Genomic DNA, 24,638 nt, shown 5'->3' with positions numbered 1-24,638 from the left:
TCTTCGCACATTGGAGTACAGTGAATGTATGCACTTGGCTTCCAAGCTGACTGAGCCCAGGTCCAGGAACCAGCAAAAACTGTAGTATTTGAACAGAACTCATCTCTGAATTTAGAACAGAGGCTGCTGTCTTTCTACTGTGTCAGACTTCCTGCTGGTAGAGAGCATCCCTTGGTCCAGAGATATTGATTATAGCCGAAATAAATCAGAGACTTCTTTGCCTGCTTGTGCTAAGAGAAATCATACTCCACACTCTTGACAGTCTGCCTGGGCTGAGATCTGTGCCCAGCCAGCACGAATCATTTGTAAAGAGAAGTGGAAGGGCAGTCTCCCAGCACAGCCACAGTCCTTGAAAGCCTTATGCTGAAAGAGTGGCTCAGGCCCCAGATTAGCAGCATCAGCAGCATCTGACCACACCCAGACCCACTAACTTAGAAACTGAGAGGGGTGGGACCCAGTAATCAGCGTCTTAAGCTCTCCTGGTGGTTATGATGCAAGCTAAACACTGAGATAAACGAACCCTCTTCTCCTGTATACTGAGCACTTCCTACTACCAGGCACAGTTCTAAGCCTATCAGTACATTCAGTCTTCACACCAACCGTATATGGTGGATACCATTTTTACCCCATTCTGTAGATGTCAAAAGTGAGGCTCAGAGCCCCATCACAAAACTGAACAAAACTGAACCTGGTCAGGTGCTGGCACTGTGCTATATTGGGTACTTCAACACAATAAGGGTCAAAAACAGATATGTCTCTATGCTAATGGAACCCATAGTCTAGAGTAGCTACTAAAGGCATAGACATATGAGAAGGATGAGGCAAATTTTGTTGCATAAAGAGATATCTGAAGCATAAAAATGGTTCCAAGGTGACTCTCACTCAGGCAACAAGGTGGTGCTGGTCAGTGATCAGAGGCCTCAGCTCCTCTTCACATGGACCTACCCACAAGGCTGCTTGAGCATCCGCACAACGTGATAAACAACCTAAGAGGAGAAGGTGGAAGTGGAAGGGGCAGATTTAGCAAATAAAAATACAGGTGACCCAGTTAAATTTGAATTTCAGAGAAGCAAAAAATAATTGTTTAGTGTTAATGTGGCACATGCCATATTTGGGACATATTTATAGTAAAAAAAATTTTATTGATTTCTGAAATTCAAAGTTAACTAGACATAGTGTATTCCATCTGGCAACTCAACTTTCATGACCTGGGTTCAGAAATCATACACCATCACTTATTCAATACTTTTTGGCCACACAGAGCAGCTCTGATTCAGTGCGGGAGGAGCCTGCAGACAAATGTTAAAATTAGGACATAAGGGTCACTGAGATCTTGAAGGCTGACTGAGATATCAGATCTGCGACCTTGTCACCGAAATTTTTCCCTAAGGATCCATTCAGTTTTCTCAAGTTTCCCAAAAGGAAGAGTCATCTTCCAGCATCTACTACTACAATTTTATAGTGTCAATCACAAAATAAGAATAAGAGTAATTTCCCTTGAAGGAAGGAGGTGAACAGTGTAAGACTTTTTCAAGCCACTTCCCCAACAGTGAGATCAATGTTTGCATATGTGTCTTACTTTAACATCTATTAAAAATTATGTCTCTACCTACATATGCAAAAGGCTTTCAAACAACAGTGGATATTTTTCTTATATTCCATTTACAGTCTTAAATGACCACTGTGAGTATTTTAATCACCCTCTATGTGGACTTCTTCATCCCCTAAAATGAAATATGACGTTTCTTTGTCTTTTTCAAGATCTTTCTCAAGTTCTTTTGAACCTTTATTTTCTAGCCTCATAACATCATTAAATGAGAGGCTTCTGTATTTTCATGTATCGGGACCGTACTCAGTGCATCATATTTTATTGGCTCTTTAGACTTTGGAAAGCAATTGAGCAGAAGGGGAAATAGAATTAGCATTTCTTGAGGACCTGCTAATGTCAGGGAACTCTTCATGCCTTTTAAGCCTCATTGAAAGTCTGCAATGTAGGTATCATATCTTGGTTTCCTTTTTCCCACTGAATTTTATTCCACCAAAATACAAGCTGAATGCACCATTTTATTGAAGATTTTCAGAGACCAGGATTTAAATACCTATTTTCTTCTGCCCAGCTATGGGCATTTAGGAAGAGCAGGACCTGAGCCAGTCAGAGCAGAGGTGGAAAGCAGTAGCCTGGCTTTCATGATAAGGCTGGCCAGGACCAGAAATTGAGGATGTGGAATACTGGAAAACGTTGTAGGAGCATCAGAAGGCAAGACACAGCTCGATAATGGGGTGAGGGCACTTGTATTCTAGTGATCAAAAACAAGCGTTGCCTTTTCCATATCCTAAAACCTTCAGTTAGAATTGAAAATCACATCTCAACTCCTACAAAAGGATTCTTTCCCTTTTTTACTCTGCATTTTATTATGAATCGTAGTAAAAACTCTTATTCATTGAGCATGTACACGGGTGAAGCATCTTCCTAAGTGCCTACATATAGGGGCGTGCTCCCACATGGGTGCCCATATAACCCTAATCCTGACACCAAAATTGGCTTTCTTCCTCCCATTTCACATATGGGAAAACTGAGGTTCAGAGACACCGAGTAACTAAGCCTAAGTTTTCAAAATGTTAGGTGTCGCAGTTGTAGCACAACCAAATGTTCTGATTTGTCCAGGGAGGAAGGGTTTCCTGGGATACAGGACTTTCAATGCTAAAACCAGTACAGCCACAGGAAAGCCCCTGAGGTTGGTCACCCTACATAGTTGGATTCAGACTCCAGATCCTTCTGAATCCGAAGCACGTGTCCTTTCCATTACTAAACACTTTTTGTTGTTGTTGTTGAGTTGTGTAGCACCTATTTACTTCCATTACTAAAATGTTTAGCACAGCGCTTGGTACGTAACAGCACTAGTAAACACTGAATGAATGAAGGGATGCGTAGGTGATTTCTTTAAGGGTGGTTGTGTAATGATCATGGCTGTGGTATTGGTGGGAGAGGATAAAGTCATGGGGTTTTTTTTTTTTTTTTTTTTTTGGCCAATTTACTTTAAATAGAAAGCTGTTAAATGTGCTGATAAATGCTTAACGACTCTTGAGGACAGGAGAGGATGAATGTATGGGGGAGGGAGTGGGTTGGCAGCTCCAAATTGTAACGTTTGTTGATTTCCTATGATGGCCAGGTTTAAGGTGCTCAGGCGTTGTCACTGAACATGGAATTGGGAAGAGATGAAATAGCACATCATTATAATTCCATCCTACAGGTGTGATAAATGTAAATAACCTTAAAACGATAGGTAATAGAGAATAATTAAGAAGTGGTAAGTTTTGATGTATTAACTTTGAGTGTAATTCATTTAATTGTAAGTCTACATAATTTAATTTTTAGGAATGACTATGTTTAAAAACCAGCTCACCAAATCTTAAAAACTGAACAGTCCATTCTTAGAAATAATTGGTTCCATTGGTTGCAATGCTCCTGGCCCACGTAGCAGCCCCGAGATTTCTCCCACTGGAGAAATTACTAGTAAATGAGTTGGCTCAGGCCAATACCATCATCATGCCTGGACTGAAAAAAGAAAAAATACAGACATCTCTCTATGTGGTATATAAAAAGAGCAGGACATATTTTCCAGAGATAAAGTACCAAAATCAGTGGGGTGAGACTTCAGAGGATTTTAGAAATTTGGTGGGCAATTAACATTTATGAAAGTATTTCTAAGGTTGGCTAAATTTCATAGAAGAAAGCAGTATTTCCACATAATTTTGGTTGACTGATGAAAACAGACCTCAGCCAATTTCCAGGAGAAATGTGATGATATAACTCAACTGATGTGTATTTTTGTCGGCAGTGCAAGGATTTAGTTATAATATTGTTATATCTACATACTGAAATATAAATAGCTGGAGAAATCTATAGTGCGTGTGATAGTCTGTTCAGTTCATACAGCTATTTCTTGAAATGAATGTCACATCGTAATATAAATTCATAATTAGGAATAGAAATAATTAGGAAGAAGAAACTACAAATACTTCTCTAGCCTAAAGGAGACTTATATATCTTTGTCAAAACTTTGACCTCAGGTATAATAAGATTTTTTTCCATTGTTGTTGTGAGCTGAGCTTTATTTTGAAGAATAATTAACTCTAAAATTATGTCTCTGCAAGTAAAGTAAAATGAACCCCAAAAGAAATCATCCTTCACTATCTAAGCAGGAGGAACAATGACTGAACAAACATGCTTTTCCAGGTAGATCAACTTTGCTCCTCATTTTTTCTAGGCTAGGTTCAAGGTACATGTGATTTTGTGTTTGGTGACAGTTATGTCCTGATTCTTAGCTGCCAGGAAAATGGGCTTCCAGAGCATCTCTGTGAGAACTCTCAGGATGAAAAAGGATCATCTCCAGAAGATCCAATCGAGGTTATGTCATGGTACTGACCAGTGCATGACCAATGCCACCAATACCTATGAAGATCTTTAGGACCTTAAAAAGCAGCCAGGTTTATAGGGTGCCTTTGGCTCAAGAACAACATGGACATAACAGGGCCACTTGAGGCTGTGCCCCCGTGGACTAGCAGGAATCGCCACGATTCCGTCAGTGGGTACAGATGCGTCCTGGACACATGCGTGATACTGTGCTAGGCACTGAGTTTCTATCCCAAATCAACCAGTTGAGTCCCCCCACTCACTGCATTTCAGAGAATCAATCAGACCCTGCCTGGGCTTAACATTCTTCAAGGGAATCAAACATAATCTTCTAGCAATATCTTCAAGTAAGATTATACAGTCACAGGAATCCACTGACAAGATGGCAAACTTTTTTTAAAAGTCGGAGTTATTGAGGTAGTTTATATGTTTAAAGAAATCACCATTTTTAAGTGTCCACTTGATGAGCTTGACAATTACATACAGTTGTGTGACTGTTAACATCACATTGGTTTGAGCTATATTATACCGTTACTAGACCACTTCACCTGTTAGGGAGAATATTTTTAAGCCCAATGAGTTGCATAAATACGATCTGCATTTAATATTTTGAAGGTAGAAGCATTAAATGTGTTCAGTGGAAGTCTCTAAATATACTTGAAGGATTTTAAGCCTGTATTGGCCATTCTTCATTTTTAAAATGCTGCCGGGGCCTTGAAAAAAAGCGAGGTACTCCTGGTCTTTCTCATATGCTGAGAAAGCTGAGCCTGGTTTTGTGGCAGGTTTTGTGAACAGCTCAAACACTATGAAAAAGAAAGCGTACGCAGCACTTTTTTGCAGAAAGTTGAGTTGGATTTCATTTGCATTATCCATGTTGTACCCCCTTTCTCTTGTCACCCCAAGAGTAACAGTGGCAAGAAGTTAAGTTTCATAAAGTAGTATTTGAAAGCTAGTGGGTCCATGTGTTTTAAACATCTGAGACAAAGGAAAGAGCCAGACACTGGAAAGTCAGCTTCTCCTCCCCCTGCCCGCCTCACCCCACTTCCCTCTCCTTGAAACTAAGTGGGGAGGGGGGCATATTATTACATATTATTGAGGGTTTTCAAGGCTGTTGTATGTCTGCATCATAAAAATACTCCACCTCAAAGAAATTGGGCCCAGCATAGGAGGAAAAAAACCAATCACTTGGGCAAATGACCAAGCAAAAATTATGCAAAAGATCTGGCAGAGAGTTGCAGGTATGGATAGTAGTGAAAAAATAGGACCTTTGGTGAATCTTTCCCCAGTTCAGTTTCCAGTGACTCACTATGGGAATTGGTGCTGTGTACTTTCCCTTTCCCTGCTCCTCTGTCAGATGTAAATAGGATGTATCTTGTGAGGTTGTTGGGAGAATTCACTGAGAAGAAACTCTTTACCGAGCAGAGCCTCCAGCACAGGGGAGACACTCAGTTACTTTAGTTCCTTCCACCCATCCTCCTTAAAAATTAGTAACAAAATCCACTTGAAATATTCAAGACCATTTACAGGCCCCCAAATGCACATTTAAAATCAACCATATTTAGTAAGAAGATTGTCAGGAATGCTGACTCTTTGCAAAAGTACAAGACTATTTTGAAAGTACCGATCCCCTCTGGGTGGATTTTGTGTCTCATGGCTTCTTATTTCAAGCAAACAAGAGCCTTTTGTGGTAATCTCTCCCACATGAGCCATGGGAACAGATTGTCTTCAATCGAAAGCAAACGAGAAATTGCTTAAGTACAGGTAGTGACTATATGAATCATAAACCACTTTCTCAGATAACAGCCATTAAGTAAGTCTGTGTACAAATTTGACAATTTTTATTTCACTACCTTTTGACGGTGCTTTCGAAGGGTTTCAGAGAACAAGCTCTGACTATAGCTTTCAAAAATTCGTCACTGAATGTTTGTTAACCTTGCTCCTGGTGATAGCTGGAGAACTAAGATAATGCCTTTCAAATGGAGATAAATTACCATCTTTCAAAAGATTATCACGGTCTTAATCGAGTTTGCTCCAACAGCCGAACAGCCTGTGACCTTGTTAGTTATACAACAAACATATCTGTTACTTTATGATTCTATAGGTAGTAGGGTAGAACCTTCCATGTAAATGTTTTCTTTTTTTTTTTAATTGAAGTATAGCCAGTTTACAATGTTGTGTCAGTTTCTGGTGTACAGCATAATGTTTCAGTCATACATATACATACATATATTCATTTTCATATCCCTTTTCATTATAGGTTACTGCCAGATACTGAACATAGTTCCCTGTGCTGTATAGTATAAACTTGTTTATCTATTTTATATATACTAAATGCAAATCCTAAAATATTTTCTGTGTACCAAAGGATGGATTTACTCCAGTTAATGCTTTTGGAGATAAAATAGAAGATTCAAAGTGTTTAAAAAGAGTATATCACGCTAGTTCAGATACTGTTCCGATTTTTTTTAGTGTTTCATGTTGACGTAATTTCAGAATCAGAGAAAATTTGAGAGAATAATACAAAGATTATCTGGATAGCTCTCCCTCGGATTTCCCAAATGTTACCATTTTCTAGATGCATAATGTGATTTAAAGGAAGAGGAAGGTAATTCCAAGTTCAGAAATAGGCATTGTGTTATAAAATTCTGTGCTAGTGTGCTGTCATACGTATGTATATATTATATATATATTGTATGATAAAAGCATAGGGATTTCACAATTAAAACATTCAAGAGACTGTTAGAGCGTCCCCATTCTTAATTTCTTTGAAAGAAATCATTTGCCAATTTTTACATATAAGTGTAACTATCTGCAGGTATATGAAAAGATTCCAACATATGGCCCAGTTTATGAAAACTACAATTACTACATCTTGGGAAATTAAAGTACTTTTATCCTGAATATAATGTTACAATAGCATGGAAATCAGCACGCCGGGTGTTTCAGGATGTCAGCACATCAGTGGTGCCGACTTTCAACAGAAGGGAGGGAGCGTTTGAATGGTATTAATTATTAAATGGTAACATTTAATCCTAGATCCTTATTATCTGTGCCAAGAGAAAACATCTGTGGGTGCTTAGAACAGGCAGATTTTGGAGCATCCATACAGATTCTGTTAGGTTTTGATGAAGCCTCCCAGGGAACAAGGTAATTTGGGAAACTAAGCATTTATTCTCTGCGTCACACTCCTAACCTCTCCGCAAACAGATGACTCTGTGGTACCGAGAAGGGCTTTATGGGTTACCCACGTGGCAGGGAAGGAAAGGAGAGGCCCTGCCTTTCCACTCCTGCCTTGTCAGGGCTATTTGAAATGAATTCCCTGTCAATCATCGCAGGAGAGAAAACTCAGTATCACTGTCTCAGCTCCTCTCACAATGGCCACCATCTGTATGACAATATTCATTCATGCTGTTTCCTGCCGCCCCTTGCCTCTCTGTTTTAATGGTCTTTTGTAAGTCTTCCTGACATTTTATCTTTCTTTTAAACATTCTGCCAAGATTATGTCTGAAAAGAAGAGGGGGGAACCCTCCATTTTTCACTTGTTAAATCTGTGGCAAGGAAAACAATTCAGCACCATTCTCCAAACACTAAGACTGTTTCAGGACACTCAAAAGTCTCCAGCAAATGGCTGGGCCCAATCAGGGCTGTGGTCCAAATGCAAAGGGACAAAGTGAATACACCTACTTCATGCTCCTCAGACGAAATCAGACTTTTAATTGATAATCTGTTTTCTCCTTTGCTGAAGTGACAGTCTTAAGGAAAAATACATTTCCCTCTTAGCCTCACACTCCTCTCTTGAAACTAATGTATCAGTGTTCATTTCCTTAGGTTTCAATGACTTGCCTAGCGACAGTCACCCCAAATGTAGTGCTAAAGATGCTGTAGCTGATCAACAGAAGGAAGTTTATGAAAAAGTCAAAGGAAATTGTGTTTCACAAGAGAGTCCAAAGAGTGCTTTTGAACTTTGGACTTAATTCACCATTGTAAGTCTGATTTCCATGTTAGCAGATTTCTTGTCCGCGATTTTCGTTAGCTAGATTAGTTGGGTGTGCAACCTCTCCCCCATTTCTGACCTTTCCTTGATCTTTTCACTTCCTCATATTTGAATCTTGCTTTTCCCCCCAAGATTTGGATAATACTTAGGAGACAGAAAACTCCCAGCACCATGTCCAGAATTTTTCACTAATCTCTGTATAGTGTTCATAAATCCATGACCAAGACTTAGACCACTCTGCAGATGTATCTCAACCCAAAACAGAAATTCCTAATCTTTATTAATATTCTTATCAATCACTGAAGAACATCCAAGAGTGTAGTTTTTATAAATTCACTTAAAATCTCCTAATCTCACTTGAAAAGTCTGTAAACTCCTGGGAGCCTTTCTCTTCATTGTCCCAATGTAAAGCTCGCTGTTATCAGAGTATCTTGTCATTGTCACCTTTGTCATTCCATCTTCTCATCCCTCATACTTTTGTTGTCCCATGTGACATGTTCTCAGTACATTAACCCCTGTCCCATCAAAGCCCCTAAGACAAGCTTCTTCTGTTCTAGTTATTCTACCAAAATGTTCATGTGGCTTTTATCATTTCTCCACACCACCCCTACTAGGCAGGGGATCTCAAATAGAGCCACATTAATTGTAATAGATTGTTTCTTCAGCTTTCCTGTCTACCTGCTATTACAAGTTGTAGACCCCCATACAAAGCCCACAACTCAACTATGGGAACTCCCAAAGTTTGTCTCTAAATTTCTTATAAACGAATATAGTTTGTAATTAGATCTTGACCTTAAGTATACTACTTCCTGACCTGCAATAGAGGGTTAAGCAGTGTCCCTCGAAAATTCATGTCCACCTAGAACCTTAGAATGTGATCTTATTTGGAAATAGAGTCTTTGCAGATACAGTTAAGAGAAGGATCCAAATGAGATTCTGCTGGTTTAGGGTAGACCCTACATCCTATGAGAGAGTCCTTATAGGGAGAGAGGAAGACACACAGATTCACAGGGGAGAAGGCCATGTGAAGACAGAGGCAGAGGTGGAAGTGATGCTCCCACAAGCCAAGAAACACCAGGAGTGACCAGGAGCTGGAAGAGGCAAGGAAAGACTCTCCCCTAGAGCCTTTGAAGGGAGAATGGCCCTGCTGACACCTTGATTTTGGACTTCTGGTCTCCAAAACTGTGAGAGAATATTACCTAACTCTTGAAAATGTGGTATAGATTAAATGAGATAATGCATGTGAAGAACCTAGTACAAGACCAAGTTCAAGTCTCTGCTTAGTCACTTGCCAGTGATGCTAGGGAAGGTTACTCAAATTCTCTAAGCCTCAGTTATCTTCTGAAAAAAAGGAGATAAGAATTTCCACCAGCCTTCACTGAAGAGGTTTCATGATGAACAAATGACGTATAAATATGAAAATGCTGACATACAAGGAACGATCGTGAAACGTGGGAATCTGTGCTCTTTCCACCTCCTGCCCCTGAAATGACAGGAGGTGGTAGAAATGGGGGAGAGAAACCAGATTATCAGGCTTCTCTTCACTAAGCTGTTTTGATAAGAAGAATGACCATCAGACCAAAGAAGAGCTCTGGCAGTATCTTTGGGATGACTTCTGGATCTTATTAAGCTATCATCCTCTAAATGTAGTTTCCAGAAGTGTTGATATTGACATCAGTAAGCCATCACAATCTCTGTGTTGGTAGAATTGGTAAATTCATGCAGCCAGTCCAGATCTTCCTCCCTCCCTCTCGTCTTTCTTTCCTGTTTGCCAGTATTGCTTCCCACCCTCTCTCCCTCCCTATTACCATGCTGCTCTGACATCATGACTGGGGATAACTCTGAAAAGAGGGCAGCCCCCGTCCGCTCCCGGTGATTCATCATATTCTAGACTTGACTTGTCAGGGAGTACTCTGAATGTGTGGACCTGGGCATGGTGGCAGGCTTCACTAAGAACTGGGACAGATTGCTTGAGAGAAAATATGCGGCATGGAAACCAGGTAGTAGGTATTGGTGTACTGTTCAGGAAATCACAATGATCCCTAAGACCGAGGTGGTGGCTGTAATTTCACAGGTAGCAGCCACAAGACCACTAAAAGTATCATAGACGAATCAAGCCTGGGAAATATGTGACAGGAGCACAGCCTTGTTATCAGCCTTTATTCAGTGACCCTGAGTTTCCCACCGTCACCTGGGAGAGGGGCTGGCATCTGAGGGGCTAGAGGAAAAGCACAGGAAATACCCAGAGATGGAAGCCAGAAGGCTGCCCAGGTGATGCCCACCACTGCTCAACAAAGAGATGGTCTGGGGGGATTACAAAAGTCCAAAAACCCTTTCAGGGGGAGAGAGAAAGGGCTAAAAATATTTAAGTGTGGAAAATAGATGGCTGTGGAGTTGGACTGTCCTTGGTGAGAATCTGGCTCTGACACATGAGTGGCCTTGAGAAAATCATTTCCTTTCGGTTCGGTGGTCCCAAATGTAAAGTGGAGATTAACCTACCTTGCAGGCTTGTTGTAAGATTTAACTGAAGTTATGTATGAAAGCATCCTGGGATGAAAGATTCAGAAAAAATGGATTCTTTCCTTCCTTCTCTCCTTCCTTCTCCTTTTGCCCTGAGTTCCTATAAAATCACCTTCCCAAGATAAAGATAAAAAAAAACTTTATGTTCCTCATGAAGAGAACAATCTCTTTCTTGTTCCTTTAGTATTAAAATTCAAATGGTCTTTTTCTTAGTAAAAGCTAGAAAGGGACATTGGTAACATCTCTTGTAGGCACGCCTGTATTTCTAAAACTGGCAACCGTCTGATCATAAGCTCCCCCTCCACCTGTCACTGGGTGAAAGTATCCCTTTACTGTGAACAAGACCTGGGCCATGTATATTATACGTACACTTCGATGCTCCCAAATGCTAATTTGTGACAGACCAAGAGTACACAGAAAAGAAATGGTAAAAACGGCAAATTAATAGTTACCTAGTTATCTAGGGATCATAAAGCTGAAAAAGATATAAAGAAAGACAAGGTAAATGGCCAAGAAGTTAATGAAAGTTACCTGAGAGCAGGGAATGAATTAAGGCCTTGAGTGAGAGATTTAGACTTAAAGAAGATGGATTACTTAGGAAGACTTCAGTTTCAGGTAACAGAAAACTCAACTCACATTTGCTTAAACAATAGATTTATTTGCTCAAACAATAGATTTATTTGCTCATCTATCGGGAAGTCCAGACAGAGTGAGGGCTTCAGCATTGTTGGGTCCTGTGGTTCAATACATTGACGTGAGTTGGGTTCTTTAGTCTTTCTACTGCAGACTGAGTGTCAGCTCAGCACCGTGGCTCAGTCCACAGGAAGGATGGCCGCAGTAGCATCAGAGCTATATTCACAGTGCGTGGGAGAGAGAAACAGGCTTCTCATAGTTCAGAAACCTCCCGCCAATCTGTCTTCACTTTTTATTAACTGGATTTGGGTTATATACCCATTCCGAATGAGGGAAAGACTCATCCTTCAACCAGTCAGGCTCTCCCCTGGGCTGTGTTGGGGTCAGCTTCCCTTGAGGAATTTGAGCTGCATCAGGGGGCTTAGAGACCAAACAAAACTGGAATTGATCAGGAAAAAGAAAGTATAAATAGGTCGAGGATCGGCCACCAACCTATGGAAGGTGAGAGGGGGTGAAATTTACAAATTTGAGGGCCAATTTTTCATACCTGGGGCAATGTCACCGAGACAATTACCAGCAAAGTCAGATCTGGATATTTTTCTTAGTCGCAAGCAGTATGTTTGCTTTATTGTTACGTTGTTTTGTTTGAACTATACTACACTGCCTCTTAAACAAGTAGTACAGAACCCCTCCCTCACAAGCACATACAAGAAGAGATTTCCTATCCTGAAGCCCGTGCACTCAGTCAATTGCCAAGTCCCTGCATCATAACATGAACCCACTACAGCGGGAGGTCCTGGGAGTGCCGTCACCCTGGCAAGGTCCGTGGTTCCTAACCTGGCCGAGCAACAGAATCATCTGGGAAGCTTATTAAATACACACCTGCCAGAGATACTGACTCAGTAGGTATGAGATGAGGACTGGACATCTATGTATTTTTTAATCCTGGATGAGAGGGAGTTGGAGACTGGAAGCCTAAAGACTGGGATGGGAAGGAGCATTATTTCACTGTGTGTTTCTTTTTCTATGCTTTTTAACCCTTTATTTAAGATTTTGCATATATGGTTAATCTTTTTTTTCTTTCTTTATTGAAGTATAGTTGTTTTACGAAGTAGTGTTAGTTTCAGGTATACAACATAGGGATTCAGTTATACATATATGTGTAATATGTATTATTTTTCATATTTTTTCATTATAGGTTATTACAAGGTATTGAATATAGTTCCCTGTGCTCTCCAGTAGGACCTTCTTGTTTATCTGTTTCATACATCGTACACTGTGTACTTTTCTGCGTGGTTTGCATTTTTTTTATCATGTGTACATTATTCTATATTACTCTCTTCCTTTCCCTTCCTTTCTCTGTCTTCTTTTAGGCCCCTGATGTTTCTGAGGTGTAGCCAGGGCTGAGAACTCTTCATCTATGTGCTCAAATAGCAAAACTTAGGATTCGATACTCTTGAGGCCAAAAGTATTTAGAACATTTTTTCAGAGTCATAGTGTAGTCACTGCCTCATTAACAAGAACCCTGAGGCCAACAAGGGAAGGGGGTCCGTGCTGATGCCTGACTCCGGGTCTTGGACTCATTTCTTTTCCGGTTTCTGCAATGACCACAGAGTCTCAAATACACCCCACTTCTTGAAATGGAGACTGTAGATGACCAGAGAGTTTTGTTGACAGACACAGAAAGGGAGAATTCTACAGGAAGTTGTTCAGCTTCCTTTTGAAAAAGTAAGCAGAGGCACCACGTGTAAGCAGAGGCCACAGACACAGATGTCTCAGTGACAGAGACCACAGTAAAATGATGCTGTTTATTTCTTTTCTTTTCCACATCATCCTGTATACTTTATTGAAGTACAATCAGTTTACAATTTTGTGTCAGTTTCTGGTGTACAGATACTGTTTATTTTAAGATCTTATTGTAGGTGTTTTTTTCCAGAGTCTCTTCTAAGTGACCAGAGGCACTGCTTCTCTTTGAATTACAACCCCAGAAGTAAGAATCGCTAAGTGGATGTGTTATAAAGCCTTTCTCACTAGCAATGTGAAGAGATTAGAAGGTAGATGGAGAGAGATGTGTTTAGGAATCATTAAAATGGTGGACATTGTTTTCAGAAAGGGACAGCCTTTGTTCACTCTTTTGTAGCTAGTTATGGTCTGATGAAAATCAACCACAAAGGCAATTCAGCCTAATAGTCATTTTCACAAGAATGGACCAGACCACTTGTGGACACAGTAATTACTCTCTCATACACCTTTACTTCATACAGGATATTTTTTAACCGGCATATAAATTGTCTGGCAAATTTTGAGGTATGTCAGATATGGGAAATCGTTCTTTCTATAAGGTCAAAGTCATAGCTTGTCCTGAACAACCAACTAAAAACCGTTTAGGTGCACAGTATCCCTCCATCCCTCTCTGTATTTACACTGCATTTTCTTTCACAAGGGCTTCCTCTCCTTATCACCCCTGTGTAGACATTCCTCATCAGCCCAGCTTTAGAGGAAAGAGCTTGTCTGTTTGCAAGATGCAAATGCCAGGTAATTCTTGAGTAGGAGAGTCCAGATGTCTCACCCCTAAAATTTGTGCAGTACAGTGAGTGACTCAGTCTGAGGAAATGTTGATCTGAGCATTTGGCACCAAATTTCCTACAGCTCCCTTAAAGTGGCCTAGCCTTGGCTTGGACTTGGGGCCTGGGGGTTCATCCAAGATGGACAAAGGGTCCAGGTTAGCTTCCAGGAACTAAGAAAAAGATAGTTGAAGAAGGGATACCCGCATTTTCCTAAAGCCATTTTCCCCATGAAGCGCCAACAGGAAGAAAGCCAAATTTCATTTTCTTATTTTTTCTGTTCCCATCCATCCAGCTGGGCCTTAAATTTCTCAGTATACCAAATATCATTATTTTTATGAGCTAACCGAGTTCTTCAGAGTACATTCTTCTTATTAAGTGAATTTGGTATTAAGCATTCTACAGTGCTTTAAAAATTAAAGAGTTTTTTTTTCTTTAGTCCAAAGAAGAGGGTAGAAAACTAACTAGTTCCTGTTGTGATTCAGATACATGTTGATTTTTATATTATCTCATTTCATTCTTGTAACCATCCTGCAAATTAGTTACATTGTATTATTCAATATTAATGTCCAGATAGGACCTACTGCATGTCTTCTCTGTTCTCAGGACCCTTGCAGGTCCTGGGGACTTTGTGATCCCTCCAAGAACAGTCTGGTGGGCAGGACAGCATAGAGTGGTCATTACAACACAAACAGAAAGGTGCCACAACAGATACATGAACAGAAGACTGCAGGAGCATGCCTTTTTAAAATGTAAATCTCTTTTATGCATGCACCAGTCAAAATAGTAGTCTTCACCCCAAAACAAATTCCCAGGTATTTGGAAAGGACTCCAGTATTTTGATACAATCAACTTACTGAAAAACAGAAAAGTAATTAACTAGGAATATAAGCTGCTTTTTTTTTTCTTTTAGGGAACATTGGAAAAGTTTCTGAATCAATCTCTCTCTCTCTTTTGTTTTTCTAATGAAGTAACTTAAAATGTTCTCAAGAGACTTCGTTTATTCATTCATACTCCTGTGTTGTTTTTTAAATAATTTAACATAGCTTACCAAAGTGCATACAACAGCACAGGGTACATGAAAATACTCAGTACCAAAGTGATTCTCTCTATGTCAGTTTCCTCTTAGTATCCACTTCCTGTTCCCCACAAAGAACCATTTCCTTCTTTCTGGATTCAGTTCTGTTTTAGGTCACTGTAGCTATCCTGGCAAGCTTGGGTTTCCTCTGGAACTGATTCAGGGCCTCACATAGGTCCCAGACTGCCTGACCTGTCTCCCCGTGGGGTCTGTGTCGCCTCTTCCACCGGCACAATTAAGTCTCCAAACTACTTAGACAGGAACTTCTGTCCCAAACAGATCTGTTTATCAGAGAGCTGTTGGATTGCATGTACAGAAGCCTCAACAAACAGGATATTCCATCTCAAATTTATGGCCCCTTGGCACACACAAGAAGGCTTCCCAAGGAAGCTGTGACTCTTAAGACTGCCAGACTCCATCATCCACCACGTTGCCAAAGGGAACAGGCTTGGCATCCGCTTGACTGGCACTTCCTGGTTAAAGTACGACAATGAGTGCCTTTTTTGAATTTGTGCAGCTTTTGGGTTATTAATTTCAGGATGGGAAATCATTAGTATTCTTAATTTAAAGAGGAAATCTTTGGACAAGAGTCTGCAGCTATACATCAATAATAAAGATTTTTCTCTGAATTATGATGTTTCTACCTGCCTCTGAGATTGGATTTTTTTCCCCCTTTTCGTTTCTAAGCCTTGAGATTTACCTTAACATACTGACTCTGTCAGGTTCCTGTGGTGAATTGATAATGAAATTAGGAGAGACAGGGTCCATTGACTTAGAAGACCTGGGCCATTAGTTAAGTCTTCTCTCTGTTTCTGCAACTGGCTTGACACCCGCTTAGTCACCTTGGTTTTGGCACTTGCCTCTGACACTAACACTTAAGAGAGCAGAGCTCAGAATGGAGATGAGGAGGAAGCATGGTAAATAGATGCTATAAAAAAGAGGTGAAAATCAATACTTCCATTAACATCTAGAAGCAGACTCTTCAAAGGACATTTATATGTTTAACTGACAGTAATGTGCCAAGAAGACTAGTTCCTCTAAGGACCACAAATTATGTAACTATCACTGTGATATTATTTCGTTTTCTCTTTATTTTGACAAGAGATTTCACCAATAGAATTTAAAACTAAAACAAAACAAAACAAAAAAACCCCAAGCAAACCAAAAAGCTCTGCCTGGGAAAAATATTGAAATAAAGATTACATTTTTCAAGAATGTAGCTACAATAAAAATTCTAGTTACATACATCAGAGTTACTAGTAATGTGCCACAAAATAGATATTTTCTTGAAGTTTATCATAATAGGATTGATTTGTACCTGTATCTCCTTTATAAGACCATTAGTTTTGTAATATGTATATTAGCAGTGAATGGTTAATTTTCTGTTTTGGTGTTATTGTATTATCCTCTCATCCTCAAGTCTAGATTTAATTCCTGGCTTCTGCATTCCCTGTGACTTAGAGAAGACAGTCAACTCTTAAAATGTGTGTTAATTTCCACACATGTAAAAATGGTGTTGGGAGGAATAGAGAATGGGTGTATGTGAGTACCTAACACTGTGCCTGGCACACAATAGAGTTTCAGTAGCTCTTACCCCCCCCAACCTCCCCCCTCTACTTGGTGTTCCATTTCCCTCATGTTAGTCCTCCTACCTCCTCTGCTTTACCATCTCCACTCTACACCTTCAGAGGGAACACCTCTGGACAAAGGATGATGGTATTCAGTGACTTTGGATTAGGGATTGAGCTGGTGGCCTTCCCTCCAGTGAAGGAGGCTGGGTATCTCTCCCGAGGCTGCCACCACTTCTACTCCCCTTTCTTCCTTTCCTCTTGCCTGTGCACAGGAGCCAGAGTTTGGTAGGCTCACCCGTCCTCATAGACAGCGTGGGGCTTGGGGCGTTTCTCTTTCTGAGGACAGAGGTATTCAACCCAGCAGATCAAGAGATGTAGCTTGTCAGCTTGGATTTGAAGGACACAGTTACTCTAAACTTGATTCTGATCTTCAAGATAGGGCAGGTTTAGAACAAAGTGCTGAGAACCTTGGGAGAAAACGAGCAAAAGACAGGAATATTAATCAGTATCTGACATGCATCCTAGACTATGGAAAGCACATTTCAGAAATTTCAAAGAAAATATATGAGGATTTTCTGAAAGGGTATAGCTAGGTCCAGAAGGAGTAGAAAATGAAATTCTAACTACATAATAAAAAATAAGCCAAATATGGAAGAAAAACTAAAAAAATCAATATGGTTGCCCAGAGAACTCTCCTTTGAGCTCAGATTTTTAAAAGCATGTTTGAAAGATCAAAGACCTTGTAGGCAAGAACAAAAGCCATGCCACAGCACAAACCTAGAAGAATAGTGTCATAAAGACTAAAGTGAAAAATAAGCTCAATTTTGCTCAGGAAAAAAAGGATAACAAAAAAAAAAAAAATGACATTTACCAATGTGTAAGAAGCAAGAAGAACTAGGAACTGTTAGTCACATTTCTAAGAAATTATGATATAATGTTAACAAGACAAAGAGAAAATAGAATTACTCGGCTCCGATTTTGCTCTGTCTTCTATACCAGAAGAATGAACTTCAGAGTAAAAATGTAAAGATGCCTGGCAGATGTACCTGAGGACTGAAAATAAAACATGATAAAACGCAAAGCGGGATGATTTTCCATGGGAGAACGCAGCTGTGTCAAGGATCACAGAGGTAGCATCAGCCAGAAGCTGGACCACTCCTGCAATGGTCTCTCCAAGAGATGATGAAGGACTGAAGGGAGGCATTGCAGAGCGTCAGAGAAAGGTCTGATGGAGGGAGGCTGAGGAGGTAGAACTGATGAAATAACCCACTGCACTTCAGGAAAGATGTGGACGTGCTGTTTGAAGTGAGCACAGAGGAGGAAAGGATTTCATCTGTGGAAACAAAGCAGACAGGATGAGGGGAGTAGAGACTGTGGGTGGAGAGCAATCACATGAACCTAGTGGTGGAGACAAAAAGTTGGCATGTGTTTAAGACAGGAAGAATCCAGGTTTGCCAGAATCTTAGGTAACGTTCAGGGAAATAGCTGGGTATACAGGAGACATGGAGGAAAGGATACAGTCTAGGTGCAAAGGGTTTATTACCTATCAGAAGTTCAAAATGAGGGCTCCGCACCTGCTGAGGAGCTGCAGGTGAATTTAAAAAAAAAAAAAAAAGAGCTATTCATATACCTCGTCCTGTGGACACCATGTAATTAGAATATGTAGCTCAAACCTAATGGAATCAGAGGTCTGTGAATTTCTTTGTGTTTTTGTGTGAGATTGACAGGTTAACAGTAAGACTGTTGAAAATGGACAGTACCACTCCTATTAAAGAAGGTATCTGGGTTATTTTGAATTGCAGGATGCTAATGTGAACAGAGAAAGCTTCCTGGTCCCACCAGAGCTTACGATAAGGCTTCCTCAGTTAGACCAGGGGTCCAGGATGGCCTCTCTAAGAATGTGGCTTGGGCTGAGAGCTTGCAGATAAGTGGAAACTAGCCTGAAGAAGTACTGCACACACTGGGAGGATTAAGGCTTTAGTCAGATCTGGGTGCCTCACTTTCAAGAGAAATGTTGCTGAAGCTCTGTCGTATGGGGAACCGGAGACGGCTAGCCAGGAGTCACTGACTTAGGAGGAAAGCTGTTTTATCAATTCTCTCTTGCCTCGAGGGAGAATCTGATCCAATTCTTAGGTGATCCATATCAAGGTCAAGCTCAGAGGCTCCAGACCCAGATATCTAGATTTGATTCCTGGCTCTGCCATGAATTACATTACTTCCTATGTATAACAACAGAAGCAACAACAGTAATACATATGGCACAGGACTGCTGGGAGGATTAAATAAATAAATACTGGTCGTGTCTAAAACAGTGCCTGGAACACAGCAGTCATTTAATACATGTTGGCTATTATTATTGCAAAACAGATGGGTATGTATCATTTTGTAATGGAATGTTTTAGTTATCCAAGTTGTTGTGCAATATTTGAAAAAAAAAGAACCTGAAATGTTTAGCCAGGGATGAGACGCTCATTGGAAGAAACCAGGAGGAGCTGACACCTGCCTTGAGTGGGCAGATAAATTGTATGACACCCACTCTTTTTGACTTTGAGATTCCACAATTTCATGTGCAAGAATTGGTCTTCATTTCAACTCATAGATGTGTTCCTGGTAGCAAATTATTAAATATCCTGTAGCACTTTCCTTGTTGGGACCAAATATCTGTTCTTTAGATTCATAAGACCCTAAGTCTTCAGTTAGGACATAGCTGTGTGTTTCAATTTGTGATGAGTCAAATCTCTGGGAAAACTATGTATTCAGTCTATAAGATGGAAACAGAGAACATGGGATTTTTAATACGCTTTCATTCCGAAATGTAAAATCAGGGACTTTTAACTTATTGTCAAATTGCCACAACCATCTTGTAAATGCTTCTTGATTGTTAGTAAAATGATGATACTTTATCATCAATCAGCAATGAGCAATAAGGGTCAGTTAAGAAATACAGATTTTTTTTTTTTATCCTTTCAAGGGTTTTCCTCAAAATTCTCGATCTCAGTGAGAGCACTGATAATCTGTGAATTATCTGGGCTCTCAAAATGCAGAGAAGAATCCAAAAAGATTTAGAAGAAAACATTGGCCCATTTTACTGCGAATTCAGCCAGGCTGATTTGCTCAATGGTAACAGAGGAACAGCAACTACACTAAACATCAGAATGGTCAGTGCAATTAATGCAATTAAAGTAATTAGTCCTGGCAGCTGTGAGGTCAAATAGAGGTAGCTTTGTAACAACAATCTGCCACTGCAAAATTACTGACATTTCCAACTAAATTATATTCTCTAAATTGTTGCCTTAATGCTAAATAAATAAAGTTATGCTAATGTAGGGACTGATTACAGATTGAAATTAGCACAATTGCTTGTTATACAGTCTGCTAGGGTTAACATTTTTAAAAAACATAATTAATAGCCTTTGCTTACTGTCTCTGGTTATAGATCCTGCAGCTCATTTGCATTCTTTTGCAAAATGCTGACAGTGCTAAATGTCTAAGAAGAAAGATCTCATCTGGAGGTGGAAAATGCATTTTGCACATCATCAAGCTAAAACTTGTTATGGTTTCAGGCCAACCTTCATAACAGAGATGACCAGAAAGAGAATGGATCAGAACGAAGCTAGAATCCGTTTTTCTTTTCAGCCTGGTGATCCAAGCCTTTTCTGGAGTCAATGTGAAATGTAATTGCTCTTTTGACCTCTATCTTCTCTCTCCCCAGGTCTGAGGAAGAGCTACACTGGTTGATTATTGCAAGAATGAAAGGCACTCTGACCTTGTGGACTGAACGCCTTGCGGCTTTCAATGTTGCCCATTATACTGAAGGCAGGCAACTCCTAGAGAGAGGCGGAATCGACAGGAGAGCTGCTTCCTGGGCAACCTGCCAGAAAAGGCTTCAGCAGCAGCAGTTTAGACACCACCAAACAGCTCAGGCAGCAAAGGAAACAGCTGGGGAAGGGGGGTGCGGCTGGGGGGTGAGGCAAAGACAGAGTATATAAAAATATTGTTAGCACACAGTTTAAAGAGCTCCCGGGCATCCGTGCTATACAGCGCCTTTGCTAATCCTGCCCCTCATCATCCGCCTGAACTGAAAACCGACCTGGGAAGGAAAGCTGAGGAAGGAAGCAGCAACCAATGTAAGTGCAGCTACTGATTTCCTAAAATAGGCCGACACTCACTCAAAAGACCTTATGATCATCCTCCCATGTAAATAGGAATGTAGTGTGAGTTTCCAGCAAAAAGTAGGTCAGGATATGGCATTCCGATAATTGTTCTAGACTCTAAATGATTCACTACAAACCTGGTGGGATTATTTTTAGAATTTATGATTCACAGAAGGATTAGGGTGCCACTCGGGCTGAAAGCAACACACTGGCTCCTTCTGGCTCTCTAGTTAAACCTGATTCGTTTAAAATCAGCTGTGGGTTCTTTGCATATCTGCTAGTTCTACTCCAACAGTTCTATTCAACAAAATTTTATCGAGCATTTATTACGTGCTTAAGCCCTGTGGGAGAATAACTGACATGTGGCACTTGCCTGTGCATTAGTGAGACCATCTGGTTGACCAGTCAGACACAGCAGTGGTGCTATTTGCTTTGATATTTCATTCCATCCATGGAGGGAGCAAGGCATGGTGTTGGATATTCTAGATTCAAACTTTCATTTAAGTCTTATAGTAATCTTCAAGTTCATACTGTCATCCCCATTTTAGGAAGAGATGATTTACTAGAGTTTTAAAAGGCTTTGTAGTCTGGAATTAGCCAGACTTGGGTTCAAACTCAATTTTGTTACTACTCAAAATCTGCAATCTTTAAAAAAAAAAATGTCCATTTTTCTGGGCTTTGGTTGACTTAGTTTCCATAGTGAAGGAGACTAGATGGACTTAAGACCTTTCCCAGCTCTGTGTTCTATACGAAATATTGTTGAGGAACCACACATCCTAGATTTTCTGGAACACCCCAACTCCAAATATTATGGTCCATTATGCCTATGAAATTATTTATGCCCATCAAATGCTGAATTTGGGCACCACAATCTCCCTATCTATACATAAAAAGAACTATCAGAAGTAGGGAGAGAATAATGAGTAAAGGCAGGGGAGAATAGTGTTAAAAGATACTTTTCAAAGAATGGCAAAATTGTGACCCTTGTACAGAGATAAAAATGAGTACATGTTAAAGATTTGATTCTATTCATTAATCAAAGAGGGAACCGACAGATGTTATAACCTGTTCAAGAGAGTCTAAAGAGACACATTTAAAGATCAGGAATATTGAAATGAGTACACAAATGGAACCAAACTGTTTTTTTTCCAGAGGAGTGGAGGGAAATCAGTTGAACCTTTACCATACAGGGAAGCATTTGCATGTCTATCAGTTACCTGTAACATATAAGTTGTAAAATAGCTCAAGGACAGTGAAGGCTAAAATCAGATAATGGGAAGGGTGTGCTGTGTGCAGACAATGCATAGGTTCCCATGAAACACAGTTTTTTTTTCCTGAAGGGGATATAGCTTGGAGTCGAACATGCTTTCATTGTGGTTTCCGATTCTTCAATAGCTTTCAGGGGAAGGATCTCAGTGGGGGCGTGGGTGTGGACCAGGATCACCTGGGGAACTTTCAGATCAGAATCACCACCTCCAGACTGCATCGAAGAGTCTAACGAATGTTCTAAACAATTAGAGGGTCTCTTCAACTGCTTTTTGAGGTTGAAATTATGATCGAAGGAGACCTGGAAATTCAGCTTTGTGCAGTATTTATAGGTGTAGTATTTCTTCCTGATCCTTTTGTGACTTTTTTTGATGTGGTTTAAGGGTCTTGAAACTGTTAAGAGTTCAGTTCACCAAGGGCTAAGGACTGCTGTGCACACTGGAGGCACAGCAAAGTCAAAAGGAGAAAAGTGAGAATTAAAGAAATAAAAAGAGGGAAAAAGCTTTTTTGCAGTGGGTTTGCTGCCAGAACACAGGGGTCATAAAAAACCACTGCTAAATCTAAGGCAAAATGGGAAAGGAATAGTCTTATATCAACATGGTCATCATTGGACATGTAGATTTGGACAGGTCTACTACTGCTGGCCATCTGATCTACACATGTAGTGGACTGACAAAAGAACCATCAAAAAGTATGAGAAGGAGGCTGCTGAGTTGGGGAAGGGCTTCTTCAAGGAAGTCTAGGTCTTGGATAAACTGAAAACTGAAGGCTAGCGTGGTATCACCGTTGTATGTCTCTGCAGAAATGGGAGCCCAGCAAGTATTATGTGCGCATCACTGATGCCCCAGGGCACAAACACTTTATCAAAACCGTGATTTCAGGCACATCTCAGGCTGACTGTGTGTCCTGATTGTTGCTGCTGGTGTTGGTGAGTCTGAAGCAGGGAACTCCAAGAACAGGCAGACCCCTGAGCATTCCCTCTGGCTTGCACGCTGAGTGTGAAAGAACTAATGGTTGGTGTTAACAGAATGGATTCCACTGTGTACTCTAGGGCCAGAAGTGATACAAGGAAATCATAAAGAAAGTCAGCACTTACATTAAGAAATCTGGCTCAAGCCCAACACAGTGGCATTTGTGTCAGTTTCCGGCTGGAACAGTTACAACTTGCTGGAGCCACATGCTAACATGTCTTGGTTCCAGGGATGGAAAGTCACCTGTGAAGATGGCAATGCCAGTGGAGCTTGGGATCACACTGCTTGAAGCTTGGGATCGCATCCTGCCACCAACTCGTCTGACTCACAAGCCCTTGCCTCTGCCCCTCTAGGACACCTGAAAAATTGGTGATATTGGCACTGTCCCTGTGGGCCAAGGAGAGACTGGTGTTCTCAGCCTGAGTGTGATGGTCATCTTTGTTCCAGTCAATGTTACAACTCAAGTAAAGCCTGCTGAAATGCACCTTGAAGCTTTGAGTGAAGCTCTTCCTAGGGACAGCGTAGGCTTTGATGTCAAGAATGTGTCTGTCAAAGATGTTCGTCAGGACAGTGTGGTTGGTGGGATGGCAAAAAAATGACCCACCAGTGGAAGCAGCTGGCTTTGTGGCTCAGGTTAATATCCTGAACCATCCAGGCTGCATCAGTGCTAGATACACTCCTGTGCTGAATTGTCACACGGCTCACATCGCTTGCAAGTTTGCTGAGCTGAAGGAGAAGCTTGATCATTGTTCTAGGCGCAAATTCTTGAAATCTGATGAGGCTATCTCGTGGTTCATGACAGCCCACTTGTATTGATGGCTTCTTTGACTCTCCTCCTCTGCCCTTTTGCTTTTGGTGAGACTTGAGACAATCTGGTTGCCACCAGTGTCATCAAAGCAATAGATAAGAAGGCAGCTGGAGGTAGCAAAGTCACCAACTCGGCCTAGAAAACTCAGAAAGCTAAATGAATATTATCCCTAGTGCGTGCCAGCCTGCTCTTCATCAGTGGTGGAGGAACAGCCTCAGAACTGTTGGTCTCAGTTGGCCATTTAAGTTTAATAATGAAAGACTGGTTAATGTGAATAATGCATTGTAAAACCTTCAGGAGGAAAGGAGGATGTTTTGTGAACCATTTATTTTGTGTGTGTGTGGCAGTTTTAAGTATTGGTATTTCAGATCGGTACTTTTTAATGGGAACACGTTGACCAAAACTCTGTCACAGAATTTTGAGACTCATTAAAAGAAAGTTTATTGAGGAAAAAAAAGTGAGGGGTAAAGAATAAAATGAAGAATGGAAACAGGGAAAAGAAGAATCAGCTGGTACAGGGGTGGCCATGGATGCCCCTTCCCTCTCCATAGAGCTACTTTGTTAATAAAAATACCATTTCAAATTCATGCCCATAAAGAGTGGGAGTCAAAAGAAGCTTTATTTCCAAAGCTCTGCTTTGTAGATTTCCCACTTCCACGGACAAT

The 24,638-nt window shown here is 40.6% G+C and overlaps 1 long non-coding RNA gene and 1 pseudogene across 1 annotated transcript in view; both read left to right on the top strand.

Moving 5' to 3' along the window:
• Nucleotides 1-20,486: 20,486 nt before the first annotated feature.
• The window catches only part of LOC106730499, a 38,662-nt gene continuing 34,510 nt past the window's right edge, over nucleotides 20,487-24,638 (top strand). The window contains exon 1 of the long non-coding RNA XR_001366963.2: nucleotides 20,487-20,901. This is a non-coding gene — a long non-coding RNA (uncharacterized LOC106730499). The remainder of the gene's footprint in view (nucleotides 20,902-24,638) is intronic.
• On the top strand, nucleotides 22,765-24,133 carry LOC102512326 (annotated as a pseudogene).

Source organism: Camelus ferus, chromosome 3, assembly GCF_009834535.1.
Source record: "Camelus ferus isolate YT-003-E chromosome 3, BCGSAC_Cfer_1.0, whole genome shotgun sequence".
Taxonomy (NCBI): Eukaryota; Metazoa; Chordata; class Mammalia; order Artiodactyla; family Camelidae; genus Camelus; species Camelus ferus.
The sequence above is the reverse complement of the archived record's forward strand: the minus strand, read 5'-3'. Positions and strand labels throughout refer to the sequence as shown.